The sequence below is a fragment of the Myodes glareolus genome, chromosome 4, assembly GCF_982192425.1.
Source record: "Myodes glareolus chromosome 4, mMyoGla1.1, whole genome shotgun sequence".
Classification (NCBI taxonomy): Eukaryota; Metazoa; Chordata; class Mammalia; order Rodentia; family Cricetidae; genus Myodes; species Myodes glareolus.
The window spans coordinates 26,412,279-26,439,142 of NC_142029.1; the positions used below are offsets into that span (position 1 = coordinate 26,412,279).

General features: G+C 43.9%; 1 protein-coding gene across 7 annotated transcripts in view; it reads right to left on the reverse strand.

The window, feature by feature from the left end:
- Positions 1 to 26,864, reverse strand: part of Tln2 (talin 2) — a 406,415-nt gene that overhangs the window by 227,929 nt on the left and 151,622 nt on the right. For 6 of the 7 annotated variants that reach the window (XM_087905349.1, XM_087905348.1, XM_087905347.1 and 3 more), the window contains one exon: positions 6,428 to 6,500. The exons of the other annotated variant lie outside the window; for it this stretch is intronic. The gene's annotated coding sequence lies outside the window, so the exon portion shown is untranslated. The remainder of the gene's footprint in view (positions 1 to 6,427; positions 6,501 to 26,864) is intronic. 7 annotated transcript variants of the gene reach the window in all.

Consider the following 26,864-nt stretch of genomic DNA (forward strand, 5'->3'; position numbering starts at 1 on the left):
CTCTGGGGCCAGGCAACCTAGCTAGATCACTGAGCACCGAAACAGTGGGAGATCTTGTTTCACAAAAGTGAGGTGGGTAACAGTTGAGGAACAAAACCAAGACCTCTTGCCTTCACATGCACACATACACACCTGCACCCACCCACATGCCGTCTTCATACATACAGACAGATCAGACAGATACAAATAATGTGAAAAAAGATACAACATATTATATACACACATGAGAATCACCAAACACACAAACAATATTCACCAAAAAGTAGCAGTTGCTTCCAAGAAACAGGACCACACAGGCCCCCACTGCTGGTACTACATGCCTCTGTAACCATATCCAGCTAAGACACTAAGCTAAACTACTTTTCAGCAGTTTTTCTGAAATGATTCCTGTTTTTAATTATTTGTATGGAATAATTTGACATAACAATTTACAATGAAATGTTTTTAATTTATTGTTTTTAATCAACAAATAAATGGCACACATTTCATGAAATATATTATTTTTAAATATATATATATGTACATATAGACATGGTTACATTGAGGTAATTAACATGTATCACCTCATGTGCTTTTATATGTGGTAATAACACAAGTTCTTTTATCAGTTTCAGGAAGTCATCATTAGCGTTGCTATCACACTGTATAAGAGATCTCGTGAATTCGCTCCTCCTAACTACAGCTTCCCAGCCCCCAGCAGCTGCCAGTCATCACTCTATATTTTAAGCTCAACATTTATAGATCCCATGTCAAAATAACATGTAGTCTTTTTCTTTCTGTGCCTGGATTATTTCATTTAATGCAACATTCTCTAGATTTACTCAAGTTGCTAAAAGACAGGATGACCTTCTTGAAAGGGAGGACAAGTATGTTACTGTGTACCTATAGATCATTTTCTTAACCCATTTATTATGTGATAACATATACATTTTATATCTTGGCTCCAGAATAGTACTGCCTGGTCAGCGAGATGGTTCAGTGGGCAAAGGCACTTTCTACAAAAACCTAATAACCTGCATTCAAGACCCAAAACCCACAGTAAAGAACTGGCTCCTGAAAGCTATCCTCTAACTTGGCCTTGTGTGCTGTAGCATGCACAGCTGGCCGAAGGCAGTGCTCTCCTTCCTTTGTTGAGACACGGACCGTCTTACTGCTCCTGCCTTGCTACATGCTCCAGACCAGCTAGGCAGGGAGCTTCTGGGAGATTCTCCCGTCTCCACCTCCCTTTTCTCTTTAGGCATGCTGGGTTACAGGTGTGCACTGCTACACCCAGCTCTTTCGGGTAGGTTCTGGGGACTGAACATGGGCTGTCAGTTTTGCAAGGACAAGTGCCTGTACTCTCCAGGACATCTTGCCAGCTCTCTTCAGGCTTTTGTTGCTCCTCTGCTGTCTTTTGGTCTGATGTGACCTCCTTTGTCTATTACTGCTATTTTTAGTTTTGCTTTGGGATTCATGTCCCAAACCCCATTGCTCAGGACAATGTCTCAGAGTCTCTTTCACTATGTTTTCATCTAGTAATTTTACAGACTCAGATCTTGAAGCCTTTAATACCATTTCTGAAGTGCTGGGGTTTAAACTCAGGATCTCAAAATACAAGAACTCTACCCACTAATCTATATCCCTAGTCCCTAATACATTTTTGATTGACCTTTGATGTGACAAGAGGTAAAGGCATAGTTTCATATTTCTTTATTATGTATTGATATCCACTAGTCCTAAGATCAATTATTAGAGGTGCTGGAGAGATGGCTCAGATGTTAAGAGGACCCAGGTTCAATTCCCAGCACCCACATGGAAGCTCACAACTGGCTGTAACTCCAGTTCCAGATGATCTGACACCCTCATAGCTCTACTGAAAAAAACAAAAAACAAACAAACAAACAAAAACCAATTATCAGAGAGATTGCCCCTTTCCTACTGTGTGCATCAATTTCTGGGCTTTCTATTCTGTTTACTGTTCTGTTATTAAGTCATTACCATATTCTTGATCCAATATAGGTCTGTAGTAAAAATTAAGTCAAGAATTGGGGTGCCTTTAAGTATATTCTTTTAGCTCAAGATTGCTTTGGCTATATGAGATCTATTGTGATTCAATTTTTATGTTTCCCATTAAAATGTTTAATTATTAAATTTATGTGTGTGCTCACATGCACATGTGTGAGTGCATGTGCACACATGCCCATATCACTGCTCAGAGGTCAGAAGAGAGTGTCAGTTCCCCAGAAGCAAGAGTGACAGGCAGTTGTAAGCCACCTGACATGGGTACTAGGAACCGAAGCTGGATCATCTGGAAAAGCAGTGAGTGCTCCAAACAGCTGAGCTACTTCTCCTCCCAACCAACGTTTCACCCCATTTGAAAGCCATCTGTATGCAACAATTGGACTTGGCTGTTTTAAGGCCCCCCCCCATGGAATCACTGTTTACATGACGGCAATGGAATTTTTCTCAGCTTTTGTCAATATATTCAGATATTGACACTATTGTAGGTGACCTTAAAGTATGTTTATTTTAATTGTATTACATCACTTTTCAGTTCTGCAAATATACTAGTTATTTTTACAGTTTTGGAAAACTAACTCTCAGGTTCAATTTGAATTTTCAAATTTTACAGCTAAAGAGACGCATGATCTCTTGTATCTGTATGTGTGTGTATGTACATGTTCCTGTGTCTGCACATAAATGTGAAGGCTGGCAGGACACTGAGCTCCAGGGCCTATCTGTCTCTGCCTCCCTAGTGCTGGGGTTACATGTGCACCTGGATTTTCCTGTGGTGCTGGGGATTCAAGCTCAGGTCCTTATGAGCCACCTCTCCAGCTCTGAATTCTTAGTTCCAGGTTCATGTTCCAAAGTGAATTATGCAAATGCAAGCAAAATCACTGAAAACAGACACTGATTCCATAAAATCCAACCAATTGTTAGAAAAGGCTCAATTTTAAGTTCTCCCTTAGAATTTTTTTTAACTTCAAGAAAAACATGGGCAGACATAATTAGCCACAAGTTCAAGAAAATGGTGCATCTTGTTACATTGTGAGTTAATCTTTATTTCATATTGATTAATTTAGATTGTGTGTGTATGTGTCTGTGTACTTGTGAGAATACATATGTACCATAGTGTGTGTTGAGGTCAGAGGGCAACATACAGAGACAACAGACTATTTTCTCCTTTCACCATGTGGGTCCTGGGGATTAGATTTTGATCATCAGTCTTGAGGGCAATAGTCTTTTCCCAGTGAGTCATCTCAATGGGATGTCAATCAATCTGAAAGCTGTGGCTACTTCTATTTGAAAGCATGTATGAGGTAACGGCAGCAGGGCAAGGATCCCAGGCCAGAAACCTTGGTCTAGCGAGGAGCATCAGTCACTCAGTAGCCTGTGGAGGGCAAGCAATGGAATGGTGGCCAAAGTCATCAGGAAAAGTAACCCAAAGAATTAAACAGATGGAGCATGCTGGTAAGATGAAAGCGCATAACTGATTTCATCATTAATGAAGAAAAGTTATCATGGGAACAGCTTATTATTGCTGACACCATAGCCTTTAACTATGAACACCAAGTATCTACATTGGTCTTACATTGAATTTTACAGATTAAATATCCTCCACTAAACAGCGATGAGAACTGGAAATGTCCCAGGCAATTCAAAATAATGTCTTTTTGTTTCTTTTGAATTTAAGATAGCTCTTTAAATATTTTCTTAAAGCCTTATAGTGAACAGAGATTGCATTGACACTCTGATGCAGAATACATCATGAGCCACTAAACAGAAAACCAGACTAGTCATTTATCATTCCCACCCCGTCCATCAGCTTCTCCCTCCCCACACACATGAATATGTACTTGTGTGCTTATATAGGACCCTTTGAAACCCCACACTGATTTCTGTGGTGTGGCTGTCTCTAGTTCTTAACCATCCATTCCTACAAGCTCTCACCCAGTATGTCCTGCTCTTCTGAAAAGCTTCTGAACATGTTTGATTGGTTCCGTTGTTCATTCATTAAATTTTATTACAATCTGGAGTCCAGAGATCCCTTAAAGCAATTTTTCTTTCCCTGGTTCATGTCAAAATAAAAGCCCCATCTAGGATATATACTTTCAAATATGCAAAAAGTTTAGGTAATCTCTTACGTTCCTACTATACATTTAAGTCAAGTGCTCTCACTATTATTTGATATGGCCTTTTTCACCCCTAAAAAGATCAGTGAGTATATATTCTTGGAGTAGAGCCTGAGAATTGAAGTATAACCAATAGGCAGTAAGCCAAGAGTTGGGGTGACGTGGCAGACAACAGCCAGGTATGTCTGTCAAATTTCATTGAGTTTCTCTGAAAATTGTACTGGTAGCAGAAAAATAAGACAGAACTCACAGGAGGAGGAAGAACAAAGGACTGAGCCACCATGCCCTAATGACACAGACGACACAGCATCTCAGTACTCTCCAACAGTGCTTGTCACTCATGTGACTTCCTTGTCTGTTAGCAATTCTGGCCATGATTTTCTCCATCTCCAACACACACACACACACACACACCACCACCACCACCACCACCACCACCACCAACAACAACAACAACAACCCACCCACAGTCCAAGAAAAAGCCAACAGAAACATAGTAGGTGTTCTCTACAGCCCATAGCACAGAATGCCACCAAGCATACTCCTGTCACAGCCGATGTCTCAGTGAAGCTCCTATCTGTCCTGAGGAACTCAGACCACACTGCTGAGTGTTCACAACTCTTAGCTATGCACTTGATCTACACCCAACCTTGAGTTCCTCATACTAGGGGTAACTGGTTCCCTAGAGGCCAAGTGTCAGGCTCACCATTGTGAGAATCTTGGTAACCGCCACCCCCACCATATGCTCCTCAAATATGTATTCAAACAGCCATCCAGAGCTGCCCCACCACACTGGGAAGGGAGATGCTGTGACCTTTCATCAGACTAGCGGCAACACTGGGACCATTTCGATCTGCATTGACTACAGTGCAGCCCACAGATAATTCCACGTTTATAAAAGTGAGCCATTTCTACCTGGGCTCCCAACAGAACAGTCCCCTCACTTTGACTTGACATCTAACATCTCTTAGTCCACTCATGTGTGCCGAAAGGGCATTTTCTGAATGCAGACAACGTCAACCTAGGTTACACCTTGTTTCCCGCATAAGAGAAAGGACACAGCTCTAGGGGCCTATACTCTAGGACCTACCAATGTCAGCCCTCCGTCCCGCGCTTCTGAGTCTTCCACTGATGGTCACTGTTTGTAGAGAAGCGGTTCGGAAAGGTTGTGAAAAAGCCAGTCATTTTTATAAGCCAGTCATTTTTATAAAGCCAAATATGTATTCGCCAAAGACAGGTCATTCTTCACCATAGAGCCACGGTTGACTAGGAACTCTATGTGTAGACCTGGTTGGCCTTGAACTCACAGAGCTCTGCTTGGCTCAAGTGCTATGACTAAAGGTGTGCACCACCACTCCTTGTCCCTACTCTTTCAGTATCAAAATAATCATTCTTTTGTAAGATGATATTAGCAGAGGATAGTATTGTTCTGTGAAAACCTTTGATCATAAAAAAATTCCAGACACAAAGTAGGACGACATATAACATACACTGGATTCCCACATACCCACTGAGCTTCAATAATCATCAACTTTGCTCATATTCACTGAAAAGATATTGTAAATTCGTCTTAACATGGTTTTGCTATCACCCCAAATCTGAAAGCCCATAAACCACTAGCCTGGGCTATCCGACAAATTTCACAGATGGAGACAAAGAACTGTCTGAGAATAAACGACCTGGCCCAAGGCCATCAACCAATTAGAGCTAGAACTGGAAAAGGTGGGTGGTCCATGACACTACTTAAGGGCTGTTGGATTTACCTTGTCAGACTAAACTCAGCAAACCCCAAATCTGCAGGTGTGCCCCTATAGCTCCGTGCAGAGTTTCCAAGCATACCACTTGGGATCTGTCCCATGCACAACCAAAGAAAAACCCATTACCGTAATTCACGTTTACTTCCTCCCATTCCACAGTCATCCTTAACAACCCGAAGTCCCCAGCACGGAGTTACAAAGACGATGGAGTCTAGATTAGTTCCTTACCCCTCTAAAAGTGTGTACAAAGCAAACCACGTATAAAGCAAACCATGGGGATGAATGTGGATTCATGAAAATCTGGTACAGGAAATGCCCAGCTCCGCATCCCTTTTCACATACCTAACCCTCAGGGGAGGAAGCCAAACAGCAAGCAGGTACCAGGACCAGGTATTCTGCACATCCACTGCAGCATACAGGCCTTGGAGAGGACCACAGGGGAGGCGCCAGGTGACTCGCTTTGGAGAACAACTATGTATGTCCCCACCCCCAAGACTTGGTAAATGAGAATGGCTTTCTTTATACAGTCTTTCTTGCATTCAGTTTTAAAAGACTTACCTAAATTCTCAGTTTATGCAGTATCGGTCTCACTGAGAAGATCCTGAGTGTGAGAAGCTTCTAGCAGTAATGCCTAGAACAATAGGAGAAGCTATTAGACACATGTACTGTGTTGTGAGTAAAAAGGTTGTGAGTAAAAAAAGAGGTTGTGAGTAAAAAGTCTATACACTTGGTCATTTTCCCCACACTAAGAATGAAAGGAAATAACTCCGAAAGCAACGAGTCTCCGTCACACCACATGTGCTGGGAATTTGCTTAGACCGACAGGGAATTGAGGTCCCAGGACACTTACGCAAAGACCAAAATTACATTACTGCTGGCAAAGAGGCAGAACACTCCCCCCTTCTCTGCATTAGGAAGGCTTTAATGGATTTGAATTTAAACAAAAAACCAAATACATGTGTCTTTCTTCCTGCACCATGTCTAAACCAATTTCAGACCCAGTGTCCTCCCCCACCAACTCTCCCTCCCCCGCGAGCATACAGAAGCCTTCTTGTCTTGTCTACCTCTTTCTTACTTAGTTCCTAGGACTCAATTATCAAGCAGATCCTTCCTGTTTCATCTTTTTGTCATGTCCATTCTGAGGTTCCCTGCCCCCAAGAGCTCACCATCTGACACCTCACTCAGTAGAAACCCAACAAGAGGAAGAAAGATCACCATCAATTACAGATTTACCAAAACAGCCTGGTCATGGTGAATCAACAGGGCAAGGGGAGAAGGCACAGTGTTCATATAAGACAGGAACATGTCATCAAGTCCACGAAGGAATGAAAAATGGGTTAATAAATTACAGGATTTATTATGTGGGGGGTAGGGATTCTACAAGTCTTCTCAACTTACAAAAACATGAACTAAAATAGAATTGAATGATTACTAGAGGAGTATGTGCTTGAATATTTTATAATATTAGGATAACAAAGGTCTTTTGAAACATGAGAGCAAAATCTGAAAGTATAAAAGACTAAGATATTTGTTGTCTTAGGGTTTCTATTGCTGTGAAGAGACACCATGACCACAGCAACTCTTATAAAAGAAAGCATTTCATTGTGGTTGCTTGCTTAAAATTCAGAGTTTAGTCCATTATCGTCCTGGCAGGAAGCATGGCAGTGTGCAGGCAGACATGGTGCCGGAAAAGGAGCTGAGAGTTTATACCTCTTGACTAAGTCAACAGGAAGTGGTCTGAAACACAGGGTGGTACCTTGAGCATATATGAGACCTCAGAGTCCACCTCCACAGTAACACACTTCCTCAAAAAATAAAAATAAAAAAAAACAACCACACCTCCCATTAATGTCACTCCCCTTGGGGTTAATTTTCTTTCACAATCAAATTTGGCTTGCTACACCAACAACAAGAAAACACTAAAGTGGCTTCTCGGCAGGTAGGAATGCTCGCTGTTGTTGTAGAAGATCAGAGTTAGGTTTCATGCACCCGCATGGCGCAGCTACAACCAACCAACCACCTGTAACTCCAGCTTCAGGGGATCGAACACCCTCTTCTAATGGTATCCACATGCTCCTGCATGTGCATGTGTGCATACGCACGCCTGCGCATGCACAAACACTCAGATATTAATAGATGAATTGCAAAAATAAGACAAAACTTTCACTGATCCTTTTGTCAAAAAATTGAATTACACACAAGGCAAAAAAGTTGCTGTTCATAATTTACAAACCAATTTAAGGAAATTAATGGTCCCCTTAAGATAGATAAAGCAAGTAGTTTTCCTTAAGATGAAGAAATATGAGAGCGGTTCATTGGGCCCTCTCAGTGACGATTAATCACCTATAATCCAGCTAATGTCTGTGACCTCCAGCTAAAGTTAGCGGGCCAGCTCTGACCTAGGATCCCACAGGCAAAGAGCGATTTCATGAAATAGGCAGAATCTTTAAGACAAATTTAGACTTATTTACTTTGTACATGTTTGAGTCTTTTACCTACATGTATGTATATATGAGTACCAACATGTGCGTGCCTGGTACCCGCTGAGGTCAGAAGAGGGTATTGAAGCCCCTGAGCTGAAGTTGAGAAGAGTTGTAAATCATCACATAAGGACTGGGTAGGAGCAGGTCCTCTGCAAGAGCCACAGCTCCTCTCAACTGCAGAGCCACCTCTCCAGCCTCACCTAATTTCTAATTAGCAATGAGATTTGTGAAGAGACAAATTGCGGAAGATCAGAAACAAAGGAGCCATGCGTATCAAGGTGAGCCAGTCCACTGTTAAAACATTCTCTAGCGTAAGTGTGCTTAGCACAGGTTTATCCTCATTAGATTACATTCACATAGTAAAAGATTTTTTTCCCCACTGAGATTACAAAACACAGAAATTTATTCCCACAATGGGCCCATTATATTCACTTTACATCTGGAAAATAAATATATTCTTTTCCTTGCTTTATTTTTAAAGATTACATATCATACAAGCATTCCTAAGATCATAATTACGAACCTGGTTAGAAAGCCATAATTCCTGGTTAGCTGCAGAGATGTCTTTAAATCATACTTCTAATTAGCCCCCTTTATCAGCTAGCTGCCCTTCTATCCCTGGAAAATGCCTGCAGAAGATAAGACAAAAGGCTAGAGCCCCTCTTTTGTTTCAGAGACGAGCTGCCATGACACTTACATACAGCTCAGAAGAACCCATAGGCCACCAAAGCCAGGTAGCCTCCTCAATGCCAAGCCAGTCTACACAGGGGCCTGAGATGTGTTAGGATTTGTGAGAGGGGGCTGGGGAGATGGCGCAGAGGTTCAAGTACTTAGCATATGACCATGACCTTCACAGTTCAGAACTCCCAGAACCCTCTGGTGGGCATGGTGGCCTTTCCAAAATTGCATCCTCAGAGGTATTGATGAGGGATCCACAGAGAACGCTGGAGAGCTCGCTCTGGATTTGACTGAGAGACGATGCCTCAGTGGATAAAGAAGAGGTGGAGATGGATGGAAGGTGATCCCTGACAATCAACCTCAGGCCTTGTGCTGGTGCAGTTTTTTGCCAGCTTGACACAAGCTAGAGTCATCTAGAAAGAGGAACCTCAGCTGAGAAAATGTGTCCACCAGACTGGTCCAAAAGCATTTACCCGATTAATGGGTCTCAGCCCACTGTGAGTGGTACCACCCCCAAGCAAGCGATTCAGCGTTGACTGAAAGAGCAAAGCCAGTGAGCCACAAGGAACAACCCAACAAGCAACACTCCTCTGTGGTCATTGCTTGGCTTCCTCCCTCCAGGTTCCTAGGGGAGAGTGCCTGTCGTGGCTTCTCTCAGTGATAGACTGTTATCATGATGTCTAAGCCAAATAAAACCCTCCCTCAAGTTGCTTGAAACATAGAGTTTTATCACAGCCACGGGAACCAACTAGGAAAGGTCCCCATATACCAATTACATATGCATGCACAACCACACACACGCAAAAACGAAATTCATACAAGCAACACAACACATCACACTCATGTGCACATGGAAGAGATTTGTGGGACTAACATTGCATTTAGAGAAGGCATTAGCATAGTGGCTAAGAGGAACAAATCTGATCTCGGTTGAACAATTTTCTAGCCATCTACAATGGATATGCCTTAAACTCTGGGTCTAAGTTTCCTGCTTTGTACTAAAACCAATGGTAGAAAGGGCAGGCTCAAGGTGAACACACAGTTAATCCAGCCAGCAAAGCTCAGCAGCCACACGGCGTTTATCTGAGCAGCAGGCATTCGACACAGAGATGGAAACAGTCTACGGTGAATACTCTTGTTCACTGTCTGATCTTAACAGGTCCCCAGAGAACGCTGACACAGAACAGGCCTTCTGCAGGCACAGCGATCTGTTTAAAACACTTCTGTTTGATTTTTGTGGTGCTAGAGATAGGAGCCAGGCAAGCCCTTTCTATCACCGAACTACATGCCTTGCCCTAAAATACTTCTGGTTAAACCCGAGCAAGGCTTTTTCCAGCTCTTTGAAGACCACTTTCCTTGTAGGAACATTCTATCATCGCGTCCAGTCACTGGGCAGCTCCTCGTGGCCCGCTGTGTGGAAGACATCATGCATGAAGCACAAAAGCTACTACCACACTCTCCCTATTTACCACAAGCAAGGGCATTGTTAGCCAGGGCTGTGTTTTATAAAGTTCCCCCGTTTGGGGCTATATTTGACAATTCCTGAAACCACCAGAACTAACAAGACATGATTTTCCTAGGTTCTCTCCCTCCCCATCCTCACAGCTCATTCAGAATCAGCTCTACTATAGGCACAGAAGATGAACTACTCATACACCACGTGGCACAGACTCTCCCCACTTCCTCCTGCCATGTGGGTCTGGACCCTTCACAGAAACACCACCACCCTGTTATGTGCCTGCCTGTCTGTGGCATTAGTAACCCAAGTATTTTGCAGCCCCAAATTAACCAGTTTGAAGGCATTAAGACTATGCAGAGGAGAAAATCCATTATAAGTAACTCAAAAAAGAGCAAAGTGCATTCTTGACTGTCATTCAAAATCACAAAATTCAAGAAGAAATAAGACGAAGATGCTTTGATAGCCCCACACAGCAATGGCAAGTATCAAAGGGAGAAAAGAAAAACCATTCTGAGACTAAAACTCTTCCAACTTTCTCCAGCTTCTATCTCTTGTCGTGCCTGCTCTTGTACTGAAATCTAGAAATATTTTCCTTCAAAGGGCAGGTTGATAAGCAAAGCCCAGCTATGCTAGGTTGGAAGACGTCTGACTGTACAGGGAGAGGCCACTTCTCTACTCTGGACTTCCCCTCACTAACTTGTCTAGAGACTGGGTGCTGGTCTGAGTCAAGAGAATCTCAGCGAAGAGCTATTCCAAGGAGACTAGAAATAAGACTACCTTGTCCTCGGCAGGACAAAGAGGAAAGTGAGACCAAGAAGTAAGGCTCCAGAAAAATCTTCAAATAAAACAAACAAAAAAACCCATTCAGGGCTGGAGAGGTGGTCTCTTGATTAAGAGCACGTGCCACTCCTGCGGAAGATTAGAGATCAGTTCCCAGCACTTGGTGCCTCACAGGTATTCACAACCCCCGTTCTGAGGAGACTACCCTCTTCTGGCCCCTGTAGCATCTGCACATACATGGTACATATACAGAAACATAGATAAAACCTTTCACGAAAATAAAAATAAAATCAAAATCTTAAAAATAAAATGTACCACATTCAAAAACTGTTTCTTCGTATGAGTGTGGGACATGCTGGCTTAACCAAAATAAAAGGAGTTTCCAATGGCAAATATCTTGGATGCTTTAATATGCTGTGATTATGACTACATGATTCCAACAATTATGCATGCACAGATTCCTTTATATTTGTGGTCTACATCTTAGGACAAATGTCCTATATATTCCTTTGGAAAATGTTTTAGTTACTTTATCCAAACTATTACTGAAGACATAGTTTGCATTAATTAAATGACTCAAACAATCATGTAAATGATCAGTTAATGGTGCAAAGGAGGGTGATGCAAAGGAAGGTAAGGTGCACATTTGTTCAGAGGACACGTGAGATGCTGTAATATTTATGTTTTGTTTTATCCCCTCTTTAAGTGCTTTCCAGATCAAAAATCTGAGCGAGGTCATGAAGTTTTTATTGTTCCAGAATTCACAATAACCTCTAAAAATTTAAAAATACTTAAAGTAAATACCAATTCCTAGTGTGTGTAGATAGAAAGCAATTTCTGGAAGAATAAGTACTAGACAGTACTATTTCCAAACAGTGCCAGCCAGAGGGATGCTCCACAAATGCACATGAACTGTAAGACCTGGAGAGATGGCTCAATTAGTAAGGTGTTTGACTCTATTTGTATGCACTCACAGGTGCATGTACACCCCTTTCAAAAGTTGATTCTGCTGTGAATCTACAAACTGTTCCTCCACGTATCACTAACTCCTATTATGGACTGATCCAAATGTACATCCTATGGTTTGTATTTTATATCAGCTTTGGGATGTTGAAAATAATTTACTTCTCCCTTTTTCCGAATAAGCTTTGCTTTTCCCATCTTATTTCTAGCGTATTCTCCCATCCTTTAAAATTCCTACAAGATCAGAAAAAGAAATATTTTTTCCTTATGACACTGTCTCTACTCCATTATCACATCCAACTGTTTCTTCCTGAAGCCGAGTTAACTCATGAATGAACAACTAGGAGTTTCTCTTAATCAGAGCTATGTACAGGGCTTCCTTTAGGGGAAGAAGCAGCAAGTTAATTCTCTAGAAGTGGGAAACTCTATACAAATAAGTTTTAACGGTTGTTTTGGAGGGAGGTCATCAACTAAACATGGCATGCAGATATTAGAAAGTATCTGATGTGTTATTAATCTAAATATACTGCTCTGAACACAACAGTCACATGACCCTGAGATGTTACAACACCTTCAAATGAGCAAATGCAAACAAATAGGCTTTTTTTTTTTTTGCTAAATTTACTGTATTTGTGATAAACACCACTGCCAAAATCAATATGGGGGTGGAAAGTAGCAGTTCACCTTTGAGGAAGTTAAGAAAGGAACTCATTCAGGAGCCTGGAGGTAGGAGCTTAAGCAGAGACCATGGAAGAATGCTGTTACTGGTTTGGGCTCCATGGCTTACTCAGTTTGCTTTCTTAGCGACCTAGGTCCATCTATCTGCCCATCAGTGGCCCACACACACTATCCTGGTCCTTCACACATTGATGAAGCTTTAAAACGCCCATGCAGACTTTGCCTGCAGACCAATCTGATGGAGGCATTTTCTCACTTGAGCTTCCTTTTTTCTAGGTGACTCTAGCTAATGTCATGTCAACAAACAAACAAGCAAACAAACGAAAAATCCAAAACCAACCAGCACAAAATCTGGTAGTAGATTTAGAAAATTCTGGAGTGTTCTTTTTTTTCTTTTTATAGACAGCCGGGGATGGAAGATCAGGAAAATAGTGTCCAATTCTTGCTTTGTTGTTCAAAATAGTAGTTATTAATAAATAGCAATAGTAATTGAAAGAGTCGCCAATTCCTCAAGGAAGATATAGGTACCATGGGATATGAGTTACCAACCCACAGCTTTTGGCTGGACTTTATCAGAGTTCAGCTTTCCTCCATCCCTTCAGTAAACCAGGTAGAGTGGACATTTATTCAGCTTAATCATCAGACCATACAAAATCATGAACAAATGTCCAGGCCACAAGGATCATCAGTACCCACTTTCCACCTCCTACGCAGCCTGCCAGGGTGCTCTGTGCCCAGCCACAGTGTCCCATATACCAGAGTCCCAGCACTCGTTCAGCTATTTCCCCCTCAGGGATCTCTGACAGCCACTTTTCTGTGCCCCAGACTGCTCCCCCACACTTCTCTTTATCAGTTTCTATTTCACCGTCCACCTGCTTAAAAGGAATCTTTATCGACTGCATCTTAATTTCTACATTTACAATACGGTGACGAATTTTCCTACGTGTCTAATCTGGAAGGACAGAGGGCAGGAACTGTGGCCTACCCTATATTTCTAGACTCAGCTCAGTTCCTAAAACACACCAAATGGGCAATAAGTGTTTGAGAAATTTACATGTACATTTTATATGGGCAATGACTCCCCAAAATGGGGCCCCATGGGGTTAAAGGAAACAGGGTCAGGATGGAGTCATGCACAGACAAGCTTGTGTACTTGATTCTCTCTTGTGTACCAGATTCTCTGCTGAGTATCCTCACTTGTACTTCAAAGTCTCCTAATTCAGAAGCCCTACCTAAGCACTGATCAAATCAATGCTCAGTCTTCTGCCACAAACCCAGTGCCTTTGAAAGGTGCTCTCCTTGTCGGTCTGTCAATTAGGAAAACATGCCATTTCACATTTATGTCTTCTCTTCCATCTCCAAAAGGCTTTCTGAGATATAGCAAGTAAAGCGTGGACGATGAAAACTCTACTAAATAAGCTTATTTACCTCTGAACCCTAAAAGACATTCACCTTTGCTCTCAGCCCTTCATTAATCCAAGCCTCAGCTTTGCAGTAGAAAACACAGTGGGGTAGGTGGTCACCATACTCATGAGTCCTTCTCTTGGGAAGACAGAGTGAGAGGGTGCAATACTAGTCAGGGCTACTAAAATACACCACTGAGCCATGTGAAAAGCTACAGCAAAGCTCAAAAGAAAAGACTATACACCCCATGACCCCCAACAACCTAGCATTCTGGAGGAGACTTCACTAGGGAGACTGTGAAAGGGTTGGGGGAAGGGAATGGGTGAATTTGCAGAGATGGATGATTTGAAGGGCGCTATACCCTCCTGTGTGGCTCTCTGATAAGGGATACAGTACATCATGACACATCTGTCAAAATCCGTAAGATATAAACCAGCCAGTGTGAGCTGACACAGAACAGGACTTTATGTGATAATGACATGCAGATATAGATTAATCACTTGGAGCAAGCATGTGGCACGGGGATAGGATCATACAAACATCACCCACACTGATGCCAGGGAGGCCCCTGCAGAGTAGAACCTGCAGAGAACGCAGAGCGATCCAAGAGGGTCTTAAGCAGTTGATAATCTGGGGTTACCTGAATGTGTTCCTGCTGCCAACTAGGACCGACTCTGAGCTCTATTCTCCCACAGCTGTCCCTGGGAAGGTACCACCTACCTCATATTCATTCTTATAGCCACCTTCATCTTTAATTCATGGGTTCCACACCAGCACATCCAGAGGTGCTTTGAACATGCTAGATCTAACTCAATGACATGGAGACAGAACCTGGCTCCCACAAGTGGGAAAACTTCTGGTTCTCCTTTGAAATAGAAAGGCTGTGGTCTCTAAGGGAACACTACTGGCCTGCAGCTAGGAGGAACAGCCTATTTAAAGGACAGATACCCAAGAACACTCACAATATCTGAGTTCTCCAGCCCTGTAAGCTGTTGCCTGGGGCTAGGTAGTAATTTTCTCTGAGGGGGAGACTCCTTAAGACTCAGGAAGTAAGTAATGCAGAAAACTCAGGAAGTGCCAGAAACTGACCAGACTGGAGGGAGGGCCTTTCCCCTCTGAGGTTATATAAACAGTAAGTACGGAAGATAGAGCAAAAGTCAGGCTGCCTGGGAAGACACACTCTCCAGTATGTCAAGCTACCTATAAGTTTTACAGTAGGTCTCAGGTTTGCAGCTTCTGTAAGCAATGCTGTGATAGGCTTTTCGTGTTCCGGCTCCTTTAGAGTTATCCCTGGCTTTGTAAGTAACCCCTTAACTAGATTCCTGCTAGTAACCCCAATAAGAACTCAATGGCTCACCAAGTTGGCCTTTGGTGGTATCCTTACTTTGGTATACCATCAATTTCATACCTGGGTCAGTAGACATATTTGTTCATGCCTCACCAAGAATAGTGTTGCCTAACACCTGGACGGTGTGAACCAATACATCCTACACCAAAAGCAACACACATTACCAAAGAGAATGAAGAATTAAAGGGTATCATGATATTTGGTCAGCCCCATAGCAACCCAAGACATGTAGTACAAAAAAGAACACAGGATCATTGAGGAAGATAATTTGGTCAATCAAGGTCAAATAAGGCATTCAAGTAAATAGCAGTATGGAAATCGAGACCGCTTGTTTTTGATAAATAATAATTTCTCTCCATGTGGCCTTGATTAACAGCTACTGAAACTCTCAAAATTCATCTTCAAAAGTGGAAGATTTGGTCTTGATGAGTTAACAACAGGTTTGTTTTCCCAAAGCTCTCTAGTCTCTTCTCTTTCCACAGGGTCAGTGATTCTCTGCATATTCCCTGTGGGCCAAAACATCCGAACCCCAGCATTTCCTGAAAGACAGCCTTCTACCACTAAAACTTCCTTTTCTCCTCAATAAACCATAAAAATGAATTCTGCACCTTATGTCTCCCTTTGGTTGTCCCTGGTTCTCATCCCAGAACTCACTTCTCTGCCCTTAACAATATTCTCTCTCTTGGAATTTTCATGAGACTAAGATGTTTTCTGCATCATTATCAATCCACTGTGACATGTTTTCTATGTCATTCCAAATGCAGAAAAGGAAGACGATGGCAAAGATATACTCAAACACTTGCACAAAGCCTAGTGTCAACTCACCTAGGCCAGGGTGTCTTTGTACCCGTACAGTAAGCTGTGTGTACATGGTGGTGTGGGTCTTCTGCTTCCCTCCCTCCTGTCAACTGCAGCTATCAGGGCTTCTCTCACTCATTAACTATGTGGCCCCAAAGACCCTCTGCTCCCTGTGGGCATGCGCTAACCAGAAGAACATCTCTGTGAGCACAGGATGAGGGGGAGGCCCCCTTCTGTGTCTCTTCAAGGCATCTTCCAGGGGTGGACAATCTGCCAGAGGGCTCGAAATGTTTCTAAAGTCACAGGAGTTTTCTTAGGTGCTAAAATTTCCACTTCATACACCTTACACACAATTAAAATTTTGTTTAAAAAGCCCAATATTGAACCAGCGAGATGGTTCTGTGAGTAAGGGTGGCTGCCACCAAGTCCTACGACCCATGCTTGAGCTCCAGGATCCACAACATGAAAAGAAAGAACCTACCACTACACATTGTCCTCTGACCTCCCTATGCATGTCCTGGCATGCATGCACATGTGCACAAATACAATCGATAGGTCAGTTAATCAACAGAAAACAATTGCAAAAAATTTAAGCCAAATATACCCACACCAGCTGAACCTTATGACAGACACTTTTAGTCACAGCAATAGGGAGGCTGCAGACAAGCTCCAGCGTGGGCTACATAGTGGAAACTTATCTATAACAACAACAATAGTAGTAGTAGTAGTAGTAATAGTAACTATAATTATAATTATATAGTTGGGCATAGCGGTATAGACCTTTAACCCCAGTCAGTACTTCAAAGGCAGAGGCAGTCAGATCTTTGTAAGTTCAAAGCCAGCCTGGTCTACACAGCTGGAGGATCGAAATTTCAATATCATCTGTGATTACATATGGAATTGAGGGTAGCCAGTGTTACATGAAACTCAGTCACAAGAAACCAAAATAAAAATAGAAAATACAAAGAAACAATTGCAATGAAACTCTATATACAGTTGGTCTCCAACATAGAATGATTTAACTTAGTTTTTCTTATTCTTTTTATTTAAGACACGGTAAAAACTACACACACGCAGTAGAAACCATTCTCTGCTTTACATTTTAGAGGGCTAACAATCCAGAGTAGGATACGCTCTCCTAAGAGTGTTCAGTTCCCAGCATGTACAAGGCGCCTGCACCCTGCTATTGGGTGGGTGGGGTGTAGGACGCTTTCTGACTTTGGACAGTTCAAATCTAGACTGACTCCATCATGCATGTAAGAGCAGCCACCCCTTTCCCTCAGCTGCGGCAACTGCCTGTCAAACACCTTTCATCTAGCCCACCTTTGATTTCTTCCCTGCCCTCGGTAGAGATTATTTTTAAATAAATGTCACATATCTTATGATTTCTATATATTTTGTAAAACTAGTGTTTTTAATCAAAATGATGCTGCTTGCACTAAGAAAATATAGATATGATTTGATATTCATTAAATAAAACGGCAGACATCTTATTTATTTTGTTGCTGTTGCACACAGGAAGGTGTGGACGAAGCAAACAAGACTCGGGTGCCCAAATGGCTCCGGTGTGGACCTCACACGGGAGTTCCTCCCCACAGAGATCATGCCCAGGGGAGAAAAGCAGGGCTCCGTGGGCTCAAATAGGAATATGCCATTTTTTATACTTGAAAATATAACTGAGGTGCATTGGTTTAAATAAAAAAATACTAAGCTCACTTTTTAAAGAATGTCCGAACTATCTCTATTTTGTATTCTGTCCTCAGGATAATGCTCCCCTAGATTCAGATTCTTTCTCACACGGAGCAAACATTCCCCACCCAGTCAACCTCCCATCAACACTACTATGTGAGGATGACTCGGACAGGAAAACTGATTCACTTGGGATTCCTTCATCGACTATTCTGTATGCTTGCCCAAATGGTTCTGACCACTGCTCATTATGATTTAAAGATTAAAGTGTCTTTTTAAAAAATCAGGAAATTTGAAGGCAAATGAATCGAACTAGAAAAAAAATCTTCCTGAGTGAGGTAACCCAGGCCCAGAAAGACAAACATGCTATGTACTTACTCATAAGTGGATATTAACTGTAAAGAAAAGAATAACTATGCTATAATTCACAGATCCAGAGAGGCTAGGTAATAAGGAGGGCCCAAGGGGGTTTGCATCCATATCCCTGGGAAGGGAAAATTAGAAGAGAGCTCCTAGTTGGACGGGGGCAGGTGCGCATGGGAACTTGGGGGATCCGTTTGGGAGTTGGGGACAGGGGAGAATGCTGAGAGAGATGATTAGAAAGGGGGTGGGGCTTTAAGGAGTCAGGTAGAAGCCTGATGCTAGGAAAACTTCCACAAGTCTACAAGGATGACCCCAGTTAAGACTCTTCACAGCAGTCAATACATAGCCTGAACTGGCCATCGGATTGGATCGGTGACGACCCCGGTTATCAGTGAAGATTCTTCATCCAGTGACTGATGGAGGCAGATTCAGAGACCCATAGCCAAACATTGGGCTAGGGAAGTTCTGCTGAGGAGAGGGAGGAAGGATTGTAGGAAGTGGGGTAGGGGCAGGACATTGCAGGAAAACACCCAGAAACCACTAGCCTGGCTCAGAGGAACTCAGATTCTTAACCAACAACCAGGAAGCCTGTATGGGATCAACCTAGGCCCTCTGCACACATATGACAGGTGTGTAGCTTAGTCTATATGTAGGAACCCCAGCAATGGGAGCAGGGGCTGTCCCTGGTGCTTTGGCTGGCTCTTGGGAACCTATTCCTCATGCTGGCTTGACTTGCCCAGCCTGAATACAGGGGGAAGTGCTTGGTCTTGTGGCAGCTTGATATGCCATGTTTGGCTGAAGCCCGAGAGGGGCCTGTCCCTCTCTGAGCAATTACAGAGGAGGAGTAGGTTAAGGGGGAGCAGAGGAGAGAAGGAGGGAGTTGAAGGAGAGGAGGGAGGGAAGGCTGCAGTTGGAATATAAAATAAATAAATTAATTAAGAAAAAAGTATTCCAATAAAACAATCACAGCTACCTTGAGCATAAAACATGACATCACCACCAGGGAGATCGCTCCAGACTGTGTCAAAAAGAAATATTTAACTGCTATTCTACTTGGAAAGCAATTCCCATTCCATATTCTTTTAATTTAGCAATTCCCATAGAGTTCTTGTCTGGTTGTTTTATTTATTTATTTATTTATTATTTTTATCTTGCAAGCAGAATAGGATTGTACACCTGACTGGTGTAGACTTGGGATTTTAGAATTTCACACTATGTAGCTGAAAAAAACAAATCATCATTCTACCATAAGACAAGGGAGGGCTTGAGAATTCTCTAGAAAGGAGGCTGGTCACGTATCACCTTCTTCTGGCTCCCTGTGCAAGATCAAACCCACAAGAGCAGCCAATAATCCGGCAGGTAACTCACTGGAACCAGTGGGTCACCAAAAAAATAAGGGGATAAAAGGAACAAGGGAAAGACATGAAGAAATGAAGGTGGAAGGGGGATATGTTAGGGATGAAGGAGAAGTGAGAGTGGGGCTTCAGGCGGATATGATCAAGATACGGTAGGACCCTGTCAAAGAATAAAGGGTATTTTCATCAAAATAAAATTATTGCTTTCCCAACTTCCCTAAAGAGAAGAAAAAAGAAACTGTACCTCCCTTTAGATGACTTCAGAAATCCAGATCTAGACCACTTCACTGGAACCCTCTATTTCCTGGGCCCTCTCCTTCCGTTTGTAGGCGTAAATATATATGAGTTGCATATTTATGTACATACAGAAATATACATATGAAGTTCATGTTTGCCTTTATACCTCAACTAAACAAAAGGCCAACTACGAATTACATACACACAAGTTCAGAAACTGCATTTTGTTTGTATATTTGAACATATTCATGTGGGATATGTGTGTGTATAAGTGTGTGGGGAATACCTTCATGGGTATGCATGCATGTGCATGCAGTGCCCAGAGGTTGGTGTCTTTTACTGCCCTATAGCTTGATTTCTGAGACAGGATCTCTCACTGAACCTGAACTCACCAATTGTCTAGACTTACTGGCCAGGGAGCCCATGGGATGCCACTATCACCTCCCAGTACAGGACTACAGACAAGGACTACATCTGGCTTTTTACACAGATGCTGGAGATGAAAACTTGGGTCTTTATGCTTACACAGCAAACATTTTATCCACTCCATTCCCCAAGCCACTAACCTGTTCCTAAAGGGCTCCCAAGCTGACAGTTGCTAGGTAAGGAAGAGCCCCAAGCATCCAGTACATGCAGAGTATTCTGAGAGACCTTGGAAAGAGCCAATAGTCCCAGAAGAACTCAGTGGAGACCGGAAAGCAGATGGTGTGTACCTCAAGGAGTAGAAAGTGAAACAGGCAGAAGCTTCAAACAACTTCTATTAGGATCACTTCAGCTATGCTTGGTCTCAAAGCTCCTTGACCTAAGGTCAAGGACGGGGCTTCTGGAAGGAATCAAGGGCTAGGCAGGAATCAGACAGCACCTGCCTGATTGGGCTCCTGTCAGCTTCCAACATTAACCACTGTCTGTGAGCCAGTGCAGCACCCTCCTCCAACCGTGCAGCGTTCTCATCTGTGAAAGGGATGGAGGCGCACACGTCTCCCAATTTCCCCGAGGGCTCCTTCTGTCAGTAAAAGGTTCCAGGACTGGGGTAGGGCAAGACTTCACAGAAGGCGCAGAGAGACACCAAGCAGGTGGGAGATGATTCTCTGGAAGAGAGGCGAAACGCTCTCACAGTCGGCGCTCATATCCCAGCCTAGAACATCTGCAGAGTGAGAAATGCCCTCCGGGAGTGTGGTCCCCCAGCAGAAAAGGGGAGCATACTCTTTGAAAGGCGATGCTACAGGTACCTCGCAGGGAACTCAGCACAGGTACACAGAGGCAACTACAAGGAAGGATACCTATGAGAAGAGGGTCTGGCCAAGACGATGGGTCTTCATGGGAGCTGCCATGGACCTCTAATGGTGCATCCAGAGTGTTAGGCTAAGCTGAAGGCAGAGGAGGTCACACCATCTGCCACCTCCAAGGGCTTAAGGTAAGAACTACAGGAGAAGCTACAATCATTCAGAGGAGACCAAATAAAAATCAAAGAGAAATCAGGATACTGAGGGAGAGGACTGCAAGAAGCTTCTGTGGGGCTGTTGCAGTGACATCACAGCATAGTTGAAGGGTACAGTGAAGGCGGACATATCAAGACAGACTCAGTTTCTAGGGAGACCATGTCTAGCTCTGGGTTGTATTATGAGAATTGTGAGAAGGCACCACCAGTTCTTTAGCAAGTAAGAGAGGCATCAGCTAAAACGAGAACAGTGAAAGTTGGGGGAGAGTTCCTAGGTCAAGATGGGAGGGCAAACAGCAAATGGAACAGGATGCAGAAGACAGAAGCACCGGGAAGTTGGGTTCATGCAAATATCTCTCCCAGTCCAGCCAGGCCAACAGTGACCAAGGAGAAGACACAGCCTTTAAAATCATCTATGGACAACATGAACTCTGGTTTAGTCTGTTCATAGTCGAAACACAGAACCAGAGATGCAACTCTTTGACATGCATGTCTGAGGCCACTGGAAAGTTTGAAACCACTGATTAAAAAGTGGTATCTCCTCTAAGGGGTGGAGACCAGACAGCAACCTGCTAAGGGCAGGCACTTGGAGAAGAGCCATCAGGCAAGCAGAGGTTGACCGTTTTCCTTAAGAGGCTGTGCCTCGTGTCAAGCCAGAGAACCCAGAAGGAAAAATGTTAAGCAGGAGATCAGATCGAGAAAGACCCCAAGACCCCATCTGGGGTACAGTACCTTCATGAGAGGCAAGGAGCATGAAAGACGACTTCTGATATCCCTCCAGCAGGGGCCTTGGGTTAGATGCAGAGGGGAGACACTCTGAGAAGCCCGAAGGACAGACAGACACCATGCAGTGACCATTAAACTGAAGAAAAGAAACTCAAACCTCTGGAGCTGCTCCCTGAAACACAGACGGAACGCTGTGACACACAGGCTCAGCTTCAAAATTATCGGCTGAGTGGGGGCTGTAGATCAAACAAGAAGGTCACGCGTGGATAATCAAAGCAGAGTACCCGTGGGGTTATCATATAGTCTATTGGAAATTTCCAAGGAAAAGCTAACAGCAAGAAAACAAAGGGGAGCCAACAGAAAATGGAAATCATGTGTATATGGAATTTGTACGTGTGTGGGTCCATGTCTGTGTGGGTATGCTTACAGGTGAATGTACATGCATATGGAGGTCAGAGGTTGATGCCTGGTGTTCTCTCCAATATCACTCCATTTTATTTACTGAGGCAGGGTCTCTTACCGAACATAGCGTTTACTGATTCTGCCAGGCTAACTGTCCAGCTTGCCCAGAGGAATCCTGCCTCTGCCTCCCAAGTTTTTGGGTTACAGTGGCAGCTACCATATCCATCAGCTTTTTTTATGTGGGTACCAGGAGTCCGGACTTCATTCCTCATACCTGCATGGCAACTGTTTTACCCCGTGAACCATCTCCTCAGCCCAGAAATTCTTCATTTTTAATAACTGGGGCACAGAGACACTTTTTGTAACAACTTTAGATGCCAAGATGTGTGTGTGTGTGTTTTTTAAAGGAATACAATGTTCAAGTCTTAAAGGCAGATTGGCAGTTCCTTTGGGACAGAGCCTTTTCTTCATATTTCTAAAGCAGCAAGACTGCCTGGCGGAACATATGTGTAGTCACGCTTGAGAAGGCCCAGGAACTACATCTGCCCAAACACAGTAACATGCTGCCATCAAAGGTCGGCGCCTTGGCATCCAATGACATAAAGTAAGTCTGACTGATTCACAGGTATGATGGGCAATAGACTCCTGTCATGCTTTGCTGGCCAGCTGAGGGAGCTGCCCCCGGAGGGGCCAAGTGTCAGGCTCATCTCCGGAGCATCCTCCTTGTGATTGGCATGCCCTGTTTAAAGCTATCACAGAAAGGCAAGAAGCCTCGAGGGGGAAACAGCACATGCCTGCCCTGAAAGGCAATGGCTAACATGGATTTGATCATCACTAACCACCCTTGCTTCTGTGAGAGTCACATCACAGCCAGGTTCACTGCTGCTAAAAGCTGACTCTCAACAGGAGTCAAGGTTGAGAGACACAGACTAGCCCCACCCCCGTGCTGTGATCCACCAATCATCACCAACCTCAGGTCTTCCATGCCACTGGGATCAGACTGACCACTGTGAGGAGGGCCAACTTAAGTTGGGGTGCCTGAACAAGGGTAGTACCCTCTCCCCAGGGTTATCTGGGGACATTCTGTAATTCTGAAAGCCGAAACTGGGGAAGGGTATTACAGGCACCAGTAGAGTGGAGGCCAAGGTCAGCTCCAAGTACTACCCACTGCACAGGGAGCTCCCACAACAGGGTAAAGTTAAGAAGCCCCAGGTAAGCCAGTGAGTGAAAGAGGAAAAAAGGAGTTCTCAGAGTTGCTAGGGTGGGTGTGGATAGAAAGAAAGAGAGAGAAGCAGGAGGCAGAAAGGGATATTGTCTCCTTGTGTGTCCTCGTGTGTGTGTGTGTGTGTGTGTGTGTGTGTGTGTGTGTGAGAGAGAGAGAGAGAGAGAGAGAGAGAGAGAGAGAGAGAGAGAGAGTATATTCATGTAGGGCACTGTGTGTGTATGAATGCCTACACGCACCTGTGTGTGATACATATGAGTAGAGGCCAGAGACTGACTTGGTGCCAACTTTTGTGAAACGGGTCTCTCTTTGGTCAGAAACTCACAAATTACATCAGGCTTGCTGGCCAGCAAAGCCCTAGGAATCCTTCTGCCTCTACCTCCCCAGAACTAGATTACAGGTACATACTGCCGGGCCAAGAATTTTCTTCTTCCTCCCTCCTTTTTTGTTTGTTTGTTTTGTTTTTGTTTTTGAAGACAGGGTTTCTCTGTGTATCTCTGGCTGTTCTGGAACTCACTCTATAGACCAGTCTGGCCTCGAACTCAGATCCACCTGTCTCTGCCTCTTGAGTGCTGGGATTAATGGTGGACATCCACCACTGCCTCTCAAAAACATTTTTTTTCAACATGACTTCTGGAGATTAAATTCAGGATTTCATAATTGCATAGCAAGCTTTTTACCAGCTTTCTGTGTAGCTGAGGATGACCTTGAACTTCTGACCCTCTGCCATCACCTGGAATTACTATGAGGCTCCAGCCCCTGGGACATTGCCTTCTATATGCCCCAAACTCAAACACTTCCAATGGTTTCTAAGCAAAATTCTATTCAATACCATGCCTTCTGGCCTACCTCCTAGTTTGTCCAAAAGACAGGCCAGACTCTTGAGGGACAATGGCTGCCAAGACAAATATTTGCTTTTTTCCAACGGCTATGTTTACCCAAGATTATTCTGTTCTTGGTGAAGTAGAAACCAAATGCTTACTGACACACTTGGGATACAGCCTCACAGAGGCCTGGCACCTTCTCCCATGTGCAGCCAGGGGAAGACGATCCAAGAAGGGGACTCTAAAACTACCTCAGCCTCTCAAGAGGGCGATTACTAACCATGCTTACAGGCAGGCACAGGGCAATACTGTTAACGTTCAGCGGGAGCCATCAGAAAAGGAAAACAAAAGTGTAGAAAAATCAACAACAAATGTAGAATATAGAAAAGGAGGAAGACAGACACAGTTATCACCAAAGAACTGAAGCAGTGTTTTGAGCCTAAAGAAGGCAATCAGGAAAAATGTGTAATTACTGTTCCGGGCACAGTAGCAAGGCTTCGATGATTAGCTCTGCACTATAGCCCACAACTCACCTGCATCCTGACCACAGTCAGCTTCTCACTCCAATCATGCTGCTTCCACGCACAAACACGGAATGCTAACGTGGTAAGTGTAGCGACTTACTCAGTGCAGCTAACCTACATGGTCGCAAAATCTCTCACATACCACTGAGCTACACTGGATACAGAGCCGTTCCCCTTTGCCACACGAATTCAGGCACAGTGAGGAGAGTAGCCCACCCTAAGAGATAAGCCTTTCCAGAAGGGCCACCGAGGAGGGCAGCCACCACACAAGGCAGATCGCTGGTCAGTGACTGTCATCAGACTCCACTGACTGACTAGCCCACCCCACCCCTGTATCTCCACTCATGAAAGCCTTCTTAATTCCTTGGGGAGGACCCTTGGACGGTACCCCACTTTCTGGGACCCACTCTGGCTATGCAGGAGCCTTTCTATCTCTCGGGCTCTTACCTCCAATCCTAAAATGAAACTCCTCCCTGAGCTCACCTTCCCATGACCAGGAAATTCATTCTTCTAGACCTGGAAGCCACTGGTTTGTGACAATGGCTTGTCACACCTCTGGTGGTCGTTGATTACGTCCAGCACCTTTACGCCCTGAGACGTGTGCATCCAGCCTAGATCACACTCCTGGAGTAGCCTCCCTCTGCTCAATTGGCGTCATAAGTCTATAGCTGTCCAGTGCTGGGCTCTCAGAAGAGCCAGCTCAGGGCACCGGTGGGCTTCTTCCCGGGGCTTTCTTCTCAAGCCTGAAGACCTCAGGTGGGTGGGACTTAGAGGAGCTCTGAGAATTTAGACCAAATACGTCATCCAAAGTGCAACCCCACAGCCCAGTCAAAAGAAACAAGGGTTCCCTGAGTCCTGGAGCAGAGCACTGCCCCAGAGAAATGCCCTTCCATAAGGGTCACTGAGGCAGGGAGCTGCCTTACAGTGTGGATCACCGATAAGCGACAATCAACAGACATTTACCAAGCACGGCCTGCAGGCCACATAGAGTCCTGATGGCAATTCTGAGAGTTTGGATTTCATGCTAACCTGCCCTTCCTTCAAATTGCTACCTATCGGTATAGGCCCCAAAATAACCACTCACTGTTACAAGTTAAAAGAGATGGGGTGGGTTGGAAGGACAATGCTAAATTTGGAAGGATGGAAAAATGAACTCAGGCCCTGCCCGAGGATGACATGCAAGCAAAGGAGCAAAGGAGGAAGGGAGAGGGGAGAGTGACTTTGTGAGCATACCACTTGCCATGGTTATTCTTGGTTGTCAACTCGCTACATCGAGAATTAACTAAAACCCAAAAGGCTGGGCACTCCTGTGAGGGATTTTTTTCTTAGTTAAATGATTTGAAGTAGGAGATCCACTCCTATCTAATCTTGATCTTTGAGGTGAGAAGATCCAACTTTAATGGGGGAAACGCCTTCTGCAGACAACCTATATAAAGGACATGAAAGAAGGAAGCTTGCTCTCGCTACCAAGTCCATACTGCCACTGGCATTAGAGCCAACTTATCCGGGACTCCAGCATATACTGAAGACCAGTTGAGATATCCAACCTCGTGGACTAAACTACTAGATTACCTGCTGTCGGTAGATGGCCATTGTTGGACTAGATAGACCACAGCCTGGAACA